At 46.5% G+C, this 18,353-nt stretch overlaps 1 non-coding gene across 1 annotated transcript; it reads right to left on the reverse strand.

Annotated features, from left to right (window-relative positions):
- Positions 1-15,919: 15,919 nt before the first annotated feature.
- On the reverse strand, positions 15,920-16,025 carry LOC120987424. Its single transcript, XR_005776030.1, has one exon. It is a non-coding gene; the product is annotated as a U6 spliceosomal RNA (small nuclear RNA).
- Positions 16,026-18,353: the final 2,328 nt, after the last annotated feature.

Genomic DNA, 18,353 nt, shown 5'->3' on the forward strand with positions numbered 1-18,353 from the left:
GTAACAACAAAGAAAAAATGTGGGGGATTCAGTCAGCACAACCCTGTATGCAGGTGCACATCGCTATGGCAAAATACACATACAAACGCAAAAACACAAATGCAATAGCACTCTGCAACCAGCACTCTGCCCTGCCTCTATGCTGGATGTTGAATGAGGCATTGGTGTACATTTTGGCCAAAGCGTAATAAGCCACTCACCACGTCAAGGTCGCCTCTATGAGTGGTCCCTAACACTAGTACCTACCTGTTATGGGCCATGATAGCCTCACAAAGTCCAGGGAGCGCAGGTACAGCATGCACGCCAGACACACTCTGCTTTTAACCCCGTCCGGTGCCGTGACAGCTTTCATCGGATCCAGGGATGCAAGTACCAACATGCATGCTGAGCGCACTATATACTTCTCCTGGAGCCAAATGGCTACTGGTAGGCGCTGTAAAAGCAGACTCAGTTTTATACTGACTTTAAAACCAGCCTCCAGGGCAGACTAACTGGTCAGGTGTGCATGACTGCATGGAGATCGCCACGCCTCCAATATATACTACAAAGAAAAAATGTGGGGGATTCAGTCAGCACAACCCTGTATGCAGGTGCACATCGCTTTGGCAAAATACACATACAAACGCAAAAACACTGTGAAGTCTCCGACAAAAATCCTGTCAACTGATTCAGCTGATTCGTATCTTAATGTCTCTCTATACTCTTTGAACCCTTATGGACTATTGTTGTTTCGGACCGCCACTTGCTTTCATATTTTCCGGGTCAACAGATTACTCCTAGCTGAAAAAATGGGGCGTCTTGCAGTCCTCCGCAACACAAACAATTTTACACATTAACAGTAGTTAACCCAAAATACATAAATTTGACAATAACAGTGGGATGTGACCGTACACTTACCACCCGTTCAGTAGCTCACACAAACAGATAATCTTATCACTACTAAAATACTTATACTATATATATATATATATATATATATATACAGGGAGTGCAGAATTATTAGGCAAGTTGTATTTTTGAGGATTAATTTTATTATTGAACAACAACCATGTTCTCAATGAACCCAAAAAACTCATTAATATCAAAGCTGAATATTTTTGGAAGTAGTTTTTAGTTTGTTTTTAGTTTTAGCTATTTTAGGGGGATATCTGTGTGTGCAGGTGACTATTACTGTGCATAATTATTAGGCAACTTAACAAAAAACAAATATATACCCATTTCAATTATTTATTTTTACCAGTGAAACCAATATAACATCTCAACATTCACAAATATACATTTCTGACATTCAAAAACAAAACAAAAACAAATCAGTGACCAATATAGCCACCTTTCTTTGCAAGGACACTCAAAAGCCTGCCATCCATGGATTCTGTCAGTGTTTTGATCTGTTCACCATCAACATTGCGTGCAGCAGCAACCACAGCCTCCCAGACACTGTTCAGAGAGGTGTACTGTTTTCCCTCCTTGTAAATCTCACATTTGATGATGGACCACAGGTTCTCAATGGGGTTCAGATCAGGTGAACAAGGAGGCCATGTCATTAGATTTTCTTCTTTTATACCCTTTCTTGCCAGCCACGCTGTGGAGTACTTGGACGCGTGTGATGGAGCATTGTCCTGCATGAAAATCATGTTTTTCTTGAAGGATGCAGACTTCTTCCTGTACCACTGCTTGAAGAAGGTGTCTTCCAGAAACTGGCAGTAGGACTGGGAGTTGAGCTTGACTCCATCCTCAACCCGAAAAGGCCCCACAAGCTCATCTTTGATGATACCAGCCCAAACCAGTACTCCACCTCCACCTTGCTTGCGTCTGAGTCAGACTGGAACTCTCTGCCCTTTACCAATCCAGCCACGGGCCCATCCATCTGGCCCATCAAGACTCACTCTCATTTCATCAGTCCATAAAACCTTAGAAAAATCAGTCTTGAGATATTTCTTGGCCCAGTCTTGACGTTTCAGCTTGTGTGTCTTGTTCAGTGGTGGTCGTCTTTCAGCCTTTCTTACCTTGGCCATGTCTCTGAGTATTGCACACCTTGTGCTTTTGGGCACTCCAGTGATGTTGCAGCTCTGAAATATGGCCAAACTGGTGGCAAGTGGCATCTTGGCAGCTGCATGCTTGACTTTTCTCAGTTCATGGGCAGGTTTTTTGCGCCTTGGTTTTTCCACACGCTTCTTGCGACCCTGTTGACTATTTTGAATGAAACGCTTGATTGTTCGATGATCACGCTTCAGAAGCTTTGCAATTTTAAGAGTGCTGCATCCCTCTGCAAGATATCTCACTATTTTTGACTTTTCTGAGCCTGTCAAGTCCTTCTTTTGACCCATTTTGCCAAAGGAAAGGAAGTTGCCTAATAATTATGCACACCTAATATAGGGTGTTGATGTCATTAGACCACACCCCTTCTCATTACAGAGATGCACATCACCTAATATGCTTAATTGGTAGTAGGCTTTCGAGCCTATACAGCTTGGAGTAAGACAACATGCATAAAGAGGATGATGTGGTCAAAATACTCATTTGCCTAATAATTCTGCACGCAGTGTATAAGAGTTAATCCAAGCTTGTAACCTTCTGTTCCCTGAACAGTATTCCTTTAGTGCACTTTATATCTACCTGCGGTGACATGGATTCCCAGAATCCCTTTGTAATCACCTTTTAGCTCCCTGAGCTTTTGCCTGTGTCCCTGACACAGCAACCTACCGAAATCATAAAATAGATGGTTCAACTTAGTGGGGTCGAAACGTGTCCAGTGCCCTCAGATCAGACGGAGGACAAGAATTGATGTCTTTCACAGCAGACCCGAGGATGACCCTCTCGATCCCGGACAGAGCCCCCAAAGCTGTAAGGCAATTTGGACTCTTTGCCTATGGTTTCCCTGACACCAGACATCGGTGATCAGCTTGGATTAAGCCTTTCTGGTACCAGGAGAATGAATCAGATTGAACATCAAACACGTGTCTAGTTCTAATTCACTCTGGTTTATTAACTGCTTGCAAACATTTACTATAGGGGAGGGTTGACCTTCCTTTACATCCAATCATAAGTTAGCATTTGTCTTAACCTATAGCATGAATACACATGAGCTCTGCATTAACATAATAGATGACTCATAGTAACAACAGTTAACCAATCAGGTATAAACACATGGGCTAGTATGTGCTGAGCCAAGATGACCTTGTAAGGTAAGACTGTTTAAACAAAGGCATGTATGGGCCTCTTCTAAACTGCACAGGAAGTTTCTCAAATTCCACAAAAGGGGGAACTTGAAACTTGTACATAAACTAGATGTAATCGTAATACACACTGTTAAAACAAACAAAATGGAGTTACATATGTCCCTTCACCACCATCAAACATACATTCTTGTACTCAAGTCAAGTGCAATGATTCTTTGTTTTCTTTTTTTTATTTGTCCCAAAATTTTGGGGGCTACCTATCCCAATAATAAAAATAAAAAAAAAACAGTGTTGGCTACCTCCTCCTCCTCCATTGCTGCCTCCACCTACAACACCACATTCACCGCCTCCTCAACCTCAGACTCCATATCACCTCCTTCTCTGAGTTGCAGGTTAATAATTTGTAATTTTTAGTTATTTTATCTTAAGTTATTTCCCTATTCACATTTGTTTGCAGAGCAGTTGCCATGCTCTTAAGCACATTTTACTGCCTTTTACATCCTCTAGCCTTTTCAAGGACTATTTTAGAGCAATTTTAATGCAAAAAAGTGCCAATTTTAGTGCCCTAAATTGAAAAAAATCTTATTTTCAATTGTCGGGTGACATATTACCATTTTTGGCGTATACAAACCTCTGCTGTGCCTGGGTGACATGGGCTTCGTTCTCTCAAAATCCTCTGTTCTATTGTTGGGTGACATGAACCCCCTTTTGCCGTGATTGAACCCCTGCTGTGCCTGGGTGACAGGGGCCTAAATCTCTCCAAATCCTCTGATCTATTGCTAGGTGACATGAACCACCTTTTGCCGTGAATGAACCCCTGCTATGCCTGGGTGACAGGGGCCTAAACCTCTCAAAATCCTCTGTTCTATTGCTGGGTGACATGAACCCCCTTTTGCCGTGAAAGAACCCCTGCTGTGCCTGGGTGACATGGGCCTAAATCTCTCAAAATCCTCTGTTCTATTGCTGGGTGACATGAACCCCCTTTTGCCGTGAAAGAACCCCTGCTGTGCCTGGGTGACATGGGCCTAAATCTCTCAAAATCCTCTGTTCTATTGCTGGGTGACATGAACCCCCTTTTGCTGTGAATGAACCCCTGCTGTGCCTGGGTGACAGGGGCCTAAATCTCAAAATCCTCTGTTCTATTGCTGGGTGACATGAACCCCCTTTTGCCGTGAAAGAACCCCTGCTGTGCCTGGGTGACATGGGCCTAAATCTCTCAAAATCCTCTGTTCTATTGCTGGGTGACATGAACCCCCTTTTGCCATGAATGAACCCCTGCTGTGCCTGGGTGACAGGGGCCTAAATCTCTCAAAATCCTCTGTTCTAGTGCTGGGTGACATGAACACCCTTTTGCCGTGAATGAACCCCTGCTGTGCCTGGGTGATAGGGGCCTAAATCTCTCAAAATCCTCTGTTCTATTGCTGGGTGACATGAACCACCTTTTGCCTTGAATGAACCCCTGCTGTGCCTGGGTGACAGGGGCCTAAATCTCTCAAAATCCTCTGTTCTATTGCTGGGTGACATGAACCCCCTTTTGCCATGAATGAACCCCTGCTGTGCCTGGTTGACAGGGGCCTAAATCTCTCAAAATCCTCTGTTCTATTGCTGGGTGACATGAACCCCCTTTTGCCGTGAATGAACCCCTGCTGTGCCTGGGTGACAGGGGCCTATAAATCTCTCAAAATCCTCTATTCTATTGCTGGGTGACATGAACCACATTTTGCCGTAAATGAACCCCTGCTGTGCCTGGGTGACAGGGGCCTAAATCTCTCAAAATCCTCTGTTCTATTGCTGGGTGACAAGAACCCACTTTTGCCGTGAATGAACCTCTGCTGTGCCTGGGTGACATTAGCTTCGTTCTCTCAAAATCCTCTGTTCTATTGTTGGGTGACATGAACCCCCTTTTGCTGTGAATGAACCCCTGCTTTGCCTGGGTGACAGGGGCCTAAATCTCTCAAAATCCTCTGTTCTATTGCTGTGTGACATGATTCCCCTTTTGCCATGAATGAACCCCTGCTGTGCCTGGGTGACAGGGGCCTAAATCTCTCAAAATCCTCTGTTCTATTGCTGGGTGACATGAACCTCCTTTTGCCGTGAAGGAACCCCTGCTCTGCATTGCTGACAGGGAACTTAATTTAGTGAAAACATCTGTTACTGATCGGAAGATGCGCGACTACAAGCGCACGCTAATGATGGTATTCCCACCTGACAGTGGGGGCACAGTGGAAGCACAAGGCGAAGGCAGAGGAGGAGGAAGAGGTTGCCAACGCAGCTGGGGCACCTCCAGCACCTGAGAAGGCAGGGTTAGCATGGTCAAAATGTGGAAAAGCTTTGTCAGCCTTGGAGGTGCTGACCTGCCCTGCAGCCAGTGTATAGTGTGAACGTGTGTTTAGCACGGCAGAGAGCCAATGTGGACAAGCTTACGTTTATTAAAATGAACCAGGCATGGATCCCACAGGACTTGTCCGTACCTTGTGCAGAATAGACATTTATACCAGCCTTAACCATCCATTCTTGTACTCAAGTGCCCTTATTCTTTGTTTTATTTAGTTATATGTCCCAATATTTTGGGGGATACCCCAATTTAAAAATAAAAAATAACAGAAATCAGTGTTGGCTACCTATTCCTCCTTCACCGCCGCTTCCACCTACACCGCCACGTCAACCTACACCGCCACATCCACCCATCCACCGCCTCCTCAACCTCCTACTCCTAGATCCAGATTGTTATTTTAAATTTTTCTGTATTTTATATTATTTTAAGTCATTTCCCTATCCACATTTGTTTGCAGAACAGTTGCCATGCTCTTAAAGGGAACCTGTCACCAGGATTTTGTGCATAGAGCTGGGGACATGGGCTGCTAGATGGCCACTAGCACATCTGCAATACCCAGTCCCCATAGCTTTCTGTGCTTTTATTGTGTTAAAAAAAACGTTTTGATCAATATGCAAATGAACCTGATATGAGTCCTGTTTCCGGAGATGAGTCCAATTTTCTGAGCGCAGCACCGCCCCGCGTCCTCCGAATCTCCTCCTTGCTGGCTGATGTCACAGAGCTGGAGCGCCGAAACTCGCGATGCGCGAGCTAGCGCATGCGCAGTGTCGGCATCATGTTCATTCCCTATGGTGGCATCAGCACAGGGAACGAACTACGCATGCGCTAGCTCACGCATCGAGATTTCGGCGCTCCAGCTCTGTGACGTCAGCCAGCAAGGAGGAGATTCGGAGGATGCGGGGCGGTGCTGGGCTCCTTTCCGTTGGACTCATCTCCGGACACAGGACTCATATCAGGTTCATTTGCATATGGATCAAAATGTTTTTTTAACACAATAAAAGCACAGAGAGCTATGGGGACTGGGTATTGCAGATTTGCTAGCGGCCATCTAGCAGCCCATGTCCCCAGCTCTATGCACAAAATCCTGGTGACAGGTTCCCTTTAAGCACATTTGAGGTCTAAAAAAACAGTTCAGTGAACTCTACTGGGTATGGGGCTCCAAAGAAGACATATATTTAATACACTTCTGTTAACAAAGTTGCATTGGCAGAAAAAGGCTTAATCTTTTGCGGCAATATTGTAATTGGAACTCGGCTGATTGGCACATGGTTGCCTTCTCCGATGATTTGTGTTTTCTGCTTCATCAAATGGACTTTATCATGTCAGGTGACAGAGGACAAACACCCTACAACCATTTCTGGAAGAACTCAAGCTGGTGGTGGCAGTGTTATGGTCTGGGGAATGTTTTTGTGTCATTTTCTGGGATCACTCATTCATGTGGAAGGCACTCTAAACCAGTTTGGGAAATAATCCATCCTTGCAAATGAATGTACATCCATATATGCGTATTGTTTTTCCTGGGGTGGCTGAGATCACAAGATAATGCAACATGTCACACGGCTAGAAATGGCTGACATTGTTTGGAAGAGCATGACCAAGGCTTCCAAGTACTACCCTGGCACTCTAATTCCCCAGATTTTAACCCAATTAAACATCTGTGGGACCACCTTGATTATCTTGTTCACCCTATGGATCTTCCCTCATGCAACCTCCAGCAGCTGAGGGATGCACTATAGACAGCATGGTTCCAGATACCTGTGACAACATACCTGGACCTTTTTGAGTCACTACATGTCTAGCTTGTTTCCATGCTGCACATGGTGGTTACTCTGGATATTAGCCGGTGGTCATATTAATGTGACTCAATTGTGTATATTGTAGTAGGGATATATGTCCTTCCACCATTGTATAAGGGGCTTTTAGACAAAGTATTGATGAAGGTTATGCTGTTTCCAGTTACTTCTTGTCTGCTGGTGGGTGACTTTAATTCGACTCTAGATCATATGATGGATTGTCTTCATCCCTCCACCCCACATTACCCTGCATATTATAAATGGGCTCAAGAGAACAAGAGAACAATCTGGTGGATGTGTGGAGATGGCTTCATCCGAACCTCAAACAACATTGTGGTCACTCAGTTTCTGTTAAATCTATGTAACACATTTTTTTGGCCTTTGATTGTCCAGATTGTCTTCTTCAAGTATCAGCTGCTGAGTATCTTCTGAGAACCTTCTCGGATCATTCCCCTCTTAAAATTATTTTAATCCAACATATAGAGCATCCTGTTTGACATTGCAGGCTTAACCCAATGTGGCTAAGTGTAATTCCCGTTGATAGTAAATGAATGTAGAAGTTGGCAGACTATTGGTAGAGGAACACAGATCTTTAAATCCTCTTACAGAATGGAAGGCTGGGAAGGTGGTCTTGCAGGGAATGCTTATTTCTGCCATAGAAGCTTATAGGGCCAAGCAATTACAGGTCCGTAGGTCTCTTAATTATGATAATATATAATACTAATAAAGGTCACATGTACTGCTGCAACCCAAAATGTGCAAACTATTAAAATTCTAATGTATTTATCACATATGGTGAATGCCGTAAAAGAAAAAAATCAAAATGGCCAATTTGCCAGTTTCTTTTTACCGCTTCACCTTCCCCCCCAAAATTTAATAAAAAGTGATCAAAAAGACATACACCAAAATGGTATCACTGAAAACTACTAGATTACCTCGCCAAAAGATGGCACACAATTACTTAGAAACAAATATATATATAATAATAATTGCTTTTCAATGGCTTTTGTCTTAAGATAATGCGATGAGTTAAGAAATTTGAGTTAAGAGCTGGAGTGCTAACCCTGCTACATCTGTATCAGCGCAATACGTGCAACTTCACATTTTAGCAGGTCTGACTACATATTACTGATTGGTGCACTAAGTATTTTTGTGAACTTGTGACATCACAGCACTAGACAGCAGAACCTATCAGCTACACTATATCACTATCTAACCTACACTGACTATCTCCCACTAACTATATGTATTATATATATAAGCCAACTAACTATCTAATGTAATGACTTTAACGGGGAGCCGGTGGTGCGCTCTCTCCCTTCAGCGCCGCCGGCATCCCATTCATGAGGAGGAGCGAGGATGTGGCCGGCGTCCTCGTCTCCATGGTAACAAAGGGGGCGGAGAGGACCTGGCTGGCGTCCTTCGTCCCCTAGACAACAAGGGGGCAGGGGGGAACTGAGCGTCTATGTCAATAAGTCGGCGCTCAGGTGTATTGATGTGCTGGACATGGGTCACGTGACGCTGGTCACATCATGTGACCCATCAATTTGACAAATTTAAACAGGTAATCTGCTGGCCACAGGTTGCCTGTGATTGGTCTTGTTACCTCACTAGCGTTCTCTGCATGTGTGGCTACTTTTGTTTGACCTCGACTTTGTATTTGACTTCAATCTTGTGTTACCCCTTGTACTGACGTGACCTTTTGGCTCCTGACCTCGGCTTGTATTGACGTCGATCTTGAATTATCCCTTTGTGTCCTTCTTACCTCCTGGGTCTAGACCTTGGCTTCCATTGGTTTCAGTTGTGGTTATACCATGCCTGGGAAGCTTGTTGCTTCTGTGTTTTCTGTCCTTGTCTTTTGTTTTCTCCCCTTGTTGTTTCCTCCCTTTAGGCCCCTGCATGTACGTTAGCTAGGAACTGCCCCCAAGTTGTACCCCGTCCGTTAGGACTAGTGTTGGGCGCGAATATTTGAATCGTGAATTTTAATTGCGAATATTTAAAATATAGTGCAATATATTCGTAATCTTGAATATTCTTTTTTTTTTTTTAAACAGTACACATGATCCCTTCCTGCTTCTAGCTTGTGGTCCAATGAGAAGGCTGCAATATCTTTGTCAGAATTTAGCAACATGCCTAGTAACCAATAGGAAAGTTGCCTACTCCTTACTTTATAAGAAACGTCCCCAGCTGCTATTTTCTGCTGTTTCATTCAGTTTTGAGAGAGAGAGGAGTGTGATGAATTGCTGTGTCAAATTACATTTTATACCGCATATACACTGCTCAAAAAAATAAAGGGAACACTTAAACAACACAATGTAACTCCAAGTCAATCACACTTCTGTGAAATCAAACGGTCCACTTAGGAAGCAACACTGAGTGACAATAAATTTCACATGCTGTTGTGCAAATGGGATAGACAACAGGTGGAAATTATAGGCAATTAGCAAGACACCCCCAATAAAGGAGTGGTTCTGCAGGTGGTGATCACAGACCACTTCTCAGTTCCTATGCTTCCTGGCTGATGTTTTGGTCACTTTTGAATGCTGGCGGTGCTTTCACTCTAGTGGTAGCATGAGACTGAGTCTACAACCCACACAAGTGGCTCAGGTAGTGCAACTTATCCAGGATGGCACATCAATGCGAGCTGTGGCAAGAAGGTTTGCTGTGTCTGTCAGCGTAGTGTCCAGAGCATGGAGGCGCTACCAGGAGACAGGCCAGTACATCGGGAGACGTGGAGGAGCCCAGCCCGTAGGAGGGCAACAACCCAGCAGCAGGACCGCTACCTCCGCCTTTGTGCAAGGAGGAACAGGAGGAGCACTGCCAGAGCCCTGCAAAATGACCTCTAGCAGGCCACAAATGTGCATGTGTCTGCTCAAACGGTCAGAAACAGACTCCATGAGGGTGATATGAGGGCCCGACGTCCACAGGTGGGGGTTGTGCTTACAGCCCAACACCGTGCAGGACGTTTGGCATTTGCCAGAGAACACCAAGATTGGCAAATTCACCATTGGCGCCCTGTGCTCTTCACAGATGAAAGCAGGTTCACACTGAGCACATGTGACAGACGTGACAGAGTCTTGAGACGCCGTGGAGAACGTTCTGCTGCCTGCAACATCCTCCAGAATGACCGGTTTGGCATTGGGTCAGTAATGGTGTGGGGTGGCATTTCTTTGGAGGGCCGCACAGCCCTCCATGTGCTCGCCAGAGGTAGCCTGACTGCCATTAGGTACCGAGATGAGATCCTCAGACCCCTTGTGAGACCATATGCTGGTGCTGTTGGCCCTGGGTTCCTCCTAATGCAAGACAATGCTAGACCTCATGTGGCTGGAGTGTGTCAGCAGTTCCTGCAAGACAAAGGCATTGATGCTATGGACTGGCCCGCCCGTTCCCCAGACCTGAATCTAATTGAGCACATCTGGGACATCATGTCTCGCTCTATCCACCAACGTCACGTTGCACCACAGACTGTCCAGGAGTTGGCAGATGCTTTAGTCCAGGTCTGGGAGGAGATCCCTCAGGAGACCGTCTGCCACCTCATCAGGAGCATGCACAGGCATTGTAGGGAGGTCATACAGGCACGTGGAGGCCACACACACTACTGAGCCTCATTTTGACTTGTTTTAAGGACATTACATGAAAGTTGGATCAGCCTGTAGTGTGTTTTTCCACTTTAATTTTGAAGGTGACTCCAAATCCAGACCTCCATGGGTTGAAAAATTAGATTTCCATTTTTTTATTTTTGTGTGATTTTGTTGTCAGCACATTCAACTATGTAAAGAACAAAGTATTTCAGAAGAATATTTAATTAATTCAGATCTAGGATGTGTTATTTTTGTGTTCCCTTTATTTTTTTGAGCAGTGTATATAATCCAGATAGTTAGTGGTATATAGTGTAGGTTTGTTAGTGAATAGTGTAGCTGGTAGGTTCCAGTGCACGGTGTAGTGTAGGTTAGAGAGTTAGTTAGCTCAAATATATAATCCAGATATTTAGTGGGAGATAGTGTAGATTAGTTAGTAAATAGTGTAGCTGATAGGTTCCAGTGCAGGGTGTAGTGTAGGTTAGATACAGATATGCTAGGATTATTGTCAGCGTCTTTTGTCTGTGAAAAAAAATAAAAATAAAGTCTTTGGCTTTGTTTTAGTGTTACTGTTTTAGGGTTTTGTGTGCTAGGATTATTGTCAGCGTCTTTTGTCTGTGAAAAAAAAAAAAAAAGTCTTTGGCTTTGTCTTAGTGTTACTGTTTTAGGGTTTTGTGTGCTAGGGAGGAATTATTGTCAGCATCTTTTGTCTGTGAAAAAAAAGGCTTTTCCTGTCTGTTTTTGTGTCATTGTGTTAGGGTTTCATGTCAATTTATTTCATTTTTGCCCCATTGTCCCCAACCCAATAAAGTTAGCCCAAACTCCCTCATTATTTTCTTTCCCCATTTTTTTTGGTGTTTAAAAACATTGTGGGCAAATCATGAGTGGATGTGGGTGTGCCATCAGCCGTGGTCGTGGTAGGGGAGTTGGTTCCAGTGCTGGGCTGTCACGGATGATGTTGCGGATAGCTGGAACTTATGAATAAACGTCCAACTGGCTTGATCCCAAACTAAGGAGCATATAGGTGAGCCCTATAAAACCCTAAGAGCTCTCCCTGACTGCTATGCCCATGCAAGGGTCTCAATGGTAGACGATTGCATGCCCATGTACCTAAGACTGTGTGACACCTGAAAACCCTATAATAGTGAGGGGACACGACCACCGGCTCCCTGCACTTAATACGGACGGAGTCAGGGTCACCTAGAATCAAGCCAGCAAGGAAACACAATACATGAAAAGACTTATCTGAGTAAGCAGCAGCTTCCAGCAGTGAACACTTCATCCAGGAAGTAATATAAACCGCAAAGTAAGGCAGTATGGGAGGGAATATAAAGGGAGGCAATTAGTCTAAATAGGTGACACCTAGGAGAAGGAAAGGAGATGACAAAGTGAAACCAAAACAAAGAACATCATGCAAGAGGTAGAGAAGAACGTCTGCCAGACCTTCTCACAGAACTGGCGGTGACATGGGCGCTGCCAGCACGGGGCCGCTCCTCTACCCATGGAGGGACGGGCACAGGCGGCAGGGGCATCCGCCTCATCCGTGATTTTTTTGGGCGTGGCAGCCTCCCCATTTCATTTCAAGACACCAAGGCAGTTGTGTCATTCGGACATAAGCCAGTGGCACAGAGTCCTCTGCCCCAGCTCTGAGCCGCAGCAGCTCTCCGCCTCCTGCAGGACCAGCCCCCAAGACTCGTCCCTGATGCTGTTTGATAGCGACAGCGAGAGGGACATCTTGGGGGAGGTAATGCAGGAGACTGAGCTAGAACATGGTCCGGATGCTCAGGGCCTTTTAGAAGGGATGACAGAGGAGGAGGAGGGGGTACCACCTGTCAGTTCCCCAGTGGCATCCCTTCTAACTGGTGTGGGTGGTTTCAGCCACAGAACCCCCGCACCTAGTCAGACCCAGGCGTCAGCAAGGGGACAGCAGAGCCAGGTCAGGGGCTCAACGTCTGCTATTCCCCTCAGTCAACCACTGGTCGACCTTGGGTCTGGGATGAAAAGAAGGGTGACCTAGAATTGGTGCCACCCTACCTTGTCAGGTGACAGCAGCACAGATGAGGATGGTATGCACCCAAGGCAAACGGTGTGCCAGGTCACCAGGGAGCCCAGTGGCAGGGGCTCCACTGGTAATGGCAGCAGGAGGAGGCGGCAGCGGGAACAGCAGCAGCAGGAACCGGCTATACCTGTATGCAACAAGCCCGAACAGGCGCAAGCCAGCACCACCTCATCTGACAGGAGGTCGGTGCGTAAGTCGCCAGTTTGGGCTTACTTCACCTTTGCAGCAGACGATCAGACAATTGCCATCTGTCAGCTATGCCATGCCAGGGTGAGGAGAGGGAGTTCTACTGCTCGGCTGGGTACTACTACCCTTACCCAGCACCTGAGAGTCAACCACTGGCGGGATTGGTACCAGATACAGGTTGGTCGCAGCAGCGCCAGCAGCAGTGCGCAGTGCACCAGCAGCTCCTGCCACTGTCCTGCAGCCACCCCACAGCCTTCCAACAATGCATTCCCACTCCCCCACTCCTTCTCTTAGAGGTACTGGTACCGGCTGCCAGACCTCTGGCTTTTCTGCACCCTCCTCTATCGCCTCCACTGCCGTAAGGCGCCAGCCATTGGTCACCGAGGCATTTGAACGCACCGTAGTCTACGCCGCCGGGGAACGAAGGGTGTGTTCACTCAATGGGTTCCTGGCAAGTGTTATCGCCCAACATCTTCTGCCCTTCAATATTGTGGACTGCAATCCATTCCGGCAGATGTTGGAGCAGGCCCAACCCAGATGGCGTGTCCCCAGCCGCCATTTCTTTGTCAAGACCGGCGTCCCTGCCCTACACCAGCACATTGTTCAGAATGTATCCCTGTTGCTAGATCATGCTGTCAGCAAAAGGGTGCATCTGACAATGGATGCCTTGACCAGCAGACATGGGCAGGGACGATACATCAGCCTCACAGCCCATTGGGGCCCCTCCGAGGCGCCGGGGAGGGATCATCAGATGTGGCGGCATCTCAGTTTGTGGTGCCGCCCCAGGGTGTACAGGGAATAAATGCTGCTCTCCCTCAAGCCAATGTCCCCACCGATGCTGAGCCCCCCAGCAAGCATCCCCGTAGCTACACAAATGTGGGGCACATCCGCTGCCAGGCCGTGCTCCAGCTTGTGAGCTTAGGGTAATGGAGACACTCTGGACCTTATGTTCTGGCTCAGGTCCACAAGTGGCTGACACCTGAAGGCTCCAGGCAGGTATGGTTGTCTGTGACACTGGCAGCAACCTCCTCACCGCCCTCCATGCCCGCAGTCTAACACATGTGCCCTGTTGGCACATGTCCTCAACCTTGTGGTACAGAAGTTCCTACGCACATACCTAAGGTTGAGCGACATTGTCCAAAGGGTACTTAGGAATGCCAGCCAGTTCTGACGCTCCCCAACAGCCACCGCGTCCCTGTCCAAACTGCAGCAGGACAACAGCCTGCCACCTCACAGGCTGATTGTGGACAGTGTGACGCTGTGGAACTCCACCCTCCACATGCTGGAAAGGTTGTGGGAGTATCGACGGGTGGTGAAAGAGTATCTGCTGGACCAAGGCACTTCCGGGCCATCACACCAACTCCCCTACACCACCAATGCAGAGTGGGGGCAGACCACCAGGTCTGCCACGTGTTGGCCCCATTCAAGCAGGCAACCAAGATGGTCAGCAGGGAGCATGTTGTCCTCAATGAAGTGCTCCCCATAGTGTTCATGCTGGACAGGACATTAGAACGCCTGCTCGATGCTGGGGAGAGTGCCTTGGTGGAGCAAGAAGAGGCAACACTGCTCCACCAACACTAGGCCCAGGACAAGGAGTAAGAATTTGTTGAGGAGTTTGTTGACGTCCAGGAGTCTGGGCCTGGTCATGAGAGAGAGCCTGTGCTGGGGGCACCGTTAGTCCGGGGGTTGGCTGATTCCCACAGGGAGCAGCAGCAGCAGGAGGACCAATATGTCATGGTCCCAGGCAGCAAAGAAGAGCCACAGCGGGTGTCCTCTTTCTCATGGCTGCCCACATGCTGCTCTGCCTCCGGAGGGACCCCCAGATCAGGAAAATTTAAGGAGAGGGATGATTTTTGGTTGGACACCCTTTTAGACCCTCGTTGCAAGGGGAAACTGGAGCAGTTCATCTGAGCCAGCCGGAGGGATGCCCATATGCAAAACCTGCTGGCCTGTCTGCTCCTCCGGCTGGAGCAGGCAAACCCTCTGCCTCATGCTACAGTTGTCCCCGTTCATCTCCCCCAGCAGGTGGCTTTCCCAGGCAGCTCCAGCCGAGAAGGTTATCTTATGGGTGAGATGAGGTTGTTCTACCAGTCTGCGTGATCTAGTAGCAGAAGCAGAATTCACCACCAGCGGCTGGACCACATGGTGGCAGACTACATAGGGTCCGTCGATGCTTCCAACAGCATGAGCGCCGACGACCCCATGGAGTACTGGGTTGCCAGGCTGGACACCTGCCGTGAGCTTGCTCAGTATGCGCAGGAATTACAGTCTTCTCCCCCTCCAGCGTACTGTCTGAGCGGACATTCAGTGCGGCAGGTGGGCTGGTCACTGACAAGCAGACCCGTCTGTCCGCAAACTCCGTGGATAGACTGACATTTATCAAAATGAATGAGTCCTGGATCGGCAGCGACTTCTTGGCCCCCGCCATTGGTTTAGGGCGCTGAAAGGTCCCTTGTCAATCCCTCTCCTAGGCTCTCCCTCCCAAACATCGTTGTTTTTTTACTTCTGTATATATTTCTGGATGAAATAATTTATTTATTTAGGGATGAATCTTTTTATATATTTATTGATGACTTTATTTATATATTTCTGTATTGATGAATTTCTTTATGTATTTATTCCTGAATTTCTTTATGTATTTATTTATTGATAAATATATATATATATATATATATATATATATAAATAATGAAAATACGCAGCACTCCTTAAAAATAAAAATGTGCTCTTTTATTCACACATATCAAGTGACAACGTTTCGGTTCTCTCACAGAACCTTTCTCAAGTCAAAAAATATGGAACGCTTCACGAATTTGCGTGTCATCCTTGCGCAGGGGCCATGCTAATCTTCTCTGTATCGTTCCAATTTTAGTATATGTGCTGTATATATTATACATTAAGCCCATTAGAATAACGGACGCTAGAACAGTAGTGCATAAGCATAAGTAGGAACAGTCTATCTTAAATGGCAAGGGAACTTGACCACAATTCAATTATAAATCGTTTCAGCCCTAGTATAGTAACCCATAGTCCTCGGTGTCATCTCTGGACACTGTCCTCCATACATAAACCATACTGGAAAATAGACCTCTCAGATACCAATTGACACACAGCGCTCCACACGCACCGGTCTGCTCACAGTTTCCATATCGCGCACATCGAGTCTGGAGAAGAACACTGCGGTAACGCAGCCTTCCGTGCCGCATGCTGATTCCTCCAAGCCAGAGGGCAGCAGGACTGGTGGGGTTTTGCAGCGGCTCTCTAATCCTCCTTTTGTCTGTGAGGAGGCATGGTTACCGCCGCTTGCACGACCCATACATGATCAGCACCACACACATGCTGGGCTCCGGGCCATCGGCAGCACCCAGCCGTCCTCTGCCCATCTGAGAACAGAAGCCAGCGAGGAGCCAGCTTGCCTCAGCCCGAGTGTGGAAGTGTCCCCGGCTCTGCCGCCTGGATCAGTTCCCCTACCCTCAGTGAATAATTAGTCATGGTCCCCGGCTGCTGGTTTGATCCTCGGCGGCTGCTTACAAAAAGGACATATTAGACCCACGGTATCTCCTATGGGGGTGGGATTTTTCTTAGTTGGAAAAAGGTTGATGGACTGAGACCATGTATTGACTATAGAGAATTAAATAAGATTACCGCTAAGAACCAGTACTCTTTGCCTTTAATCCCAGATCTGTTTAAGTTCTTGGAGCTCACTGGTTTACTAAACTTGATCTCAGTGTGGCCTATAATGTGGCCTATAATGTTATTCGAATTAAGGAGGGGGATGAGTGGAAAACAGCCTTTAATACCCCTGAGGGTCATTATGAATATTTGGTGATGCTGTTTGGGTTAAGTAATGCTCCAGCAGTTTTCCAAAATTTTGTCAATTACATTTTTGGACAATTTATTGGAAAATTTGCGATTGTGTATTTAGATGATAATCTGATTTATTTACCGAACTGGGATTCTCACGTTAATCACACTAGACAGGTACTGGAGGTTCTTCGGGAGAACCAATTACAGTCCTGATCAAAAGTTCTGATAAAAAAAAATCATATTTAGCATGGCTGGATCTTAACAAGGTTCCAAGTAGAGCTTCAACATGCAACAAGAAGAAATGGGAGTGAGACAAAATATTTTTAAGGGCATTCAATTTAATAAAAACAACAAATAAACTGAAACAGGCTGTTTTTCAGCTGATCAAAAGTTTAGGACCACACCTCCAAAAAAAACTAACCCCCCCCCAAAACAGAAATCCAACTTCCAAACATGAACTCAGTAATGAGTAGCTCTGCCGTTATTGTTTATCACTTTGTTTAACAAAAATTTGTTTCGGCATGCTTGATGCAAGCGTTTCCATGAGGTGAGAGGGAACATTTCTCCAAGTGGTGAGGACGGCCGCACGAAGGCCATCTACTGTCTGGAACTGTTTTCCATTTTTGTAAACTTCCCTTGCCATCCATCCCCAAAGGTTCTCAATTGGATTTAGATCAGGGGAACACGCAGGATGGGCCAAAAGAGTGATGTTATTCTCCTGGAAGAAGTCCCTTGTCCTGCGGGCATTGTGTACTGTAGCGTTGTCCTGTTGAAAAACCCAGTCGTTACCACACAGACGAGGGCCCTCAGTCATGAGGAATGCTCTCTGCAACATCTGGACATAGCCAGCGGCCGTTTGACGCCCCTGCACTTCCTGAAGCTCCATTGTTCCACTGAAGGAAAAAGCACCCCAGACCATTATCGCGCCCCCTCCACTGTGGCGCGTAGAAAACATCTCAGGTGGGATCTGCTTGTAATGCCAGTAACGTTGAAAACCACCAGGACCATCAAGGTTAAATTTTTTCTCATCAGAGAATAAAACTTTCTTCCACCTTTGAATATCCCATGTTTGGTGCTCTCTTGCAAAGTCCAAAAGAGCAGTTCTGTGGCGTTCAAGGAGAAGTGGTCTTTGAAGACGTTTTTTTATTTTTTTAAGCCCTTCAGTCTCAGATGCCGTCTGATGGTTATGGGGCTGCAGTCAGCACCAGTAAGGGCCTTAATTTGGGTCGAGGATCGTCCAGTGTCCTGACGGACAGCCAATTGGATCATCCGGCTCAGTGCTGATGAAATTTTTTTGGGTCTTCCACTTAACTTTTTTGTTCCATAACCCTCAGGATCATTTAAGAATTTAAGAAAATCCAAATGACTGTCTTACTGCGTCCCACCTCAGCAGCGATGGCACGCTGTGAGAGACCC

The sequence above is a fragment of the Bufo bufo genome, chromosome 1 (genome assembly GCF_905171765.1).
Source record: "Bufo bufo chromosome 1, aBufBuf1.1, whole genome shotgun sequence".
NCBI lineage: Eukaryota > Metazoa > Chordata > Amphibia > Anura > Bufonidae > Bufo > Bufo bufo.